Below are 2,503 nucleotides of genomic sequence, written 5' to 3'. Positions count from 1 at the left end.
TAGAGGTCAGTACTCTGTATATAGAGGTCAGTGCTCTGTATATAGAGGTCAGTGCTCTGTATATAGAGGTCAGTACTCTGTATATAGAGGTCAGTGCTCTGTATATAGAGGTCAGTACTCTGTATATAGAGGTCTGTACACTGTATATAGAGGTCAGTACTCTGTATATAGAGGTCGGTGCTCTGTATATAGAGGTCAGTGCTCTGTATATAGAGGTCAGTGCACTGTATATAGAGGTCAGGGCTCTGTATATAGAGGTCAGTACTCTGTGTATAGAGGTCAGTGCTCTGTATATAGAGGTCAGTGCTCTATATAGAGGTCAGTGCAGTGCTCTGTATATAGAGGTCAGGGCTCTGTATATAGAGGTCAGTACTCTGTATATAGAGGTCAGTACTCTGTATTTAGAGGTCAGGGCTCTATATAGAGGTCAGTACTTGTATATAGAGGTCAGGTCTCTGTGTATAGAGGTCAGGTCTCTGTGTATAGAGGTCAGGGCTCTGTATATAGATGTCAGGGCTCTGTATATAGAGGTCAGTGTTCTGTATATAGAGGTAAGTACTCTGTATATAGAGGTCAGTGCACTGTATATAGAGGTCAGGGCTCTGTATATAGAGGTCAGTACTCTGTATATAGAGGTCAGTGCTCTGTATATAGAGGTCAGTTCTCTGTAGAGGTCAGGGCTTTGTATATAGAGGTCAGGGCTTTGTATATAGAGGTCAGGGCTCTGTATATAGAGGTCAGTACTCTGTATATAGAGGTCAGTGCTCTGTATATAGAGGTCAGTTCTCAGTAGAGGTCAGGGCTTTATATATAGAGGTCAGTACACTGTATATAGAGGTCAGTACTCTATATATAGAGGTCAGTGCACTGTATATAGAGGTCAGGGCTCTGTATATAGAGGTCAGCACTCTGTGTATTGAGGTCAGGGCTCTGTGTATATAAGTCAGTGCTCTGTACATAGAGGTCAGTGCTCTGTATATAGAGGTCAGTGCTCTGTATATAGAGGTCAGTGCACTGTATATAGAGGTCAGGGCTCTGTATATAGAGGTCAGAGCTCTGTATATAGAGGTCCGGGCTCTGTATATAGAGGTCAGTGCTCTGTATATAAAGGTCAGTGCACTGTAGATAGAGGTCGGTACTCTGTATATAGAGGACGGTGCTCTGTATATAGAGGTCAGTGCACTGTATATAGAGGTCAGTACTCTGTATATAGAGGTCAGTACACTGTATATAGAGGTCAGTACTCTGTATATAGAGGTCGGTGCACTGTATATAGAGGTCTGTACTCTGTATATAGAGGTCAGTACTCTGTATATAGAGGTCAGTGCACTGTATATAGAGGTCAGTGCTCTGTATAGAGGTCAGTGCTCTGTATATAGAGGTCCGTACTCTGTATATAGAGGTCAGGGCTCTGTATATAGAGGTCAGTGCTCTGTATATAGAAGTCAGTGCTCTGTATATAGAGGTCAGTGCTCTGTATATAGAGGTCAGTGCTCTGTATATAGAGGTCAGTACTCTGTATATAGAGGTCAGTGCTCTGTATATAGAGGTCAGTGCTCTGTATATAGAGGTCAGTGCACTGTATATAGAGGTCAGTGCTCTGTTTAGAGGTCAGTGCTCTGTATATAGAGGTCAGGGCTCTGTATATAGAGGTCAGTGCTCTGTATATAGAGGTCAGGGCTCTGTATATAGAGGTCAGGGCTCTGTATATAGAGGTCAGTACTCTGTATATAGAGGCCAGTGCTCTGTATATAGAGGTCAGTACTCTGTATATAGAGGTCAGTGCTCTGTATATAGAGGTCAGTGCTCTGTATATAGAAGTCAGTGCTCTGTATATAGAGGTCAGTGCTCTGTATATAGAGGTCAGTGCACTGTATATAGAGGTCAGTGCTCTGTATATAGAGGTCAGTGCTCTGTATATAGAGGTCAGGGCTCTGTATATAGAGGTCAGGGCTCTGTATATAGAGGTCAGTACTCTGTATATAGAGGTCAGTGCTCTGTATATAGAGGTCGGTGCTCTGTATATAGAGGTCAGGGCTCTGTATATAGAGGTCAGTTCTCTGTATATAGAGGTCAGGGCTCTGTATATAGAGGTCAGGGCTCTGTATATAGAGGTCAGTACTCTGTATATAGAGGTCAGTGCTCTGTATATAGAGGTCGGTGCTCTGTATATAGAGATCAGTACTCTATATAGAGCTCAGTGCAGTGTATATAGAGGTCAGGGCTCTGTATATAGAGGTCAGTGCACTGTATATAGAGGTCAGTACTCTGTAAATAGAGGTCAATACTCTGTATACAGAGGTCAGTGCTCTATATATTTCCCAGCCTTGGTTGCTTGGCATTCTCCTTCAACCGAGCACGATAGCTATGTTTCCGTGTTGTGAGCTGGGTTGAGACTTCGGCTTTTTCCGCGCAATAGGCGGGGCTGAGAGTTCGACTTTTCCCGCCGACTGGGCGGAGCTTAGATTTCGGCTGTTTCCGTGCACTGGGCGGGGCTTAGGTT

This window comes from Dendrobates tinctorius, unplaced genomic scaffold (genome assembly GCF_039654945.1).
Source record: "Dendrobates tinctorius isolate UK_male_01 unplaced genomic scaffold, ASM3965494v1 ptg000189l, whole genome shotgun sequence".
Taxonomy (NCBI): domain Eukaryota; kingdom Metazoa; phylum Chordata; class Amphibia; order Anura; family Dendrobatidae; genus Dendrobates; species Dendrobates tinctorius.
This window is presented reverse-complemented; position numbering follows the sequence as displayed.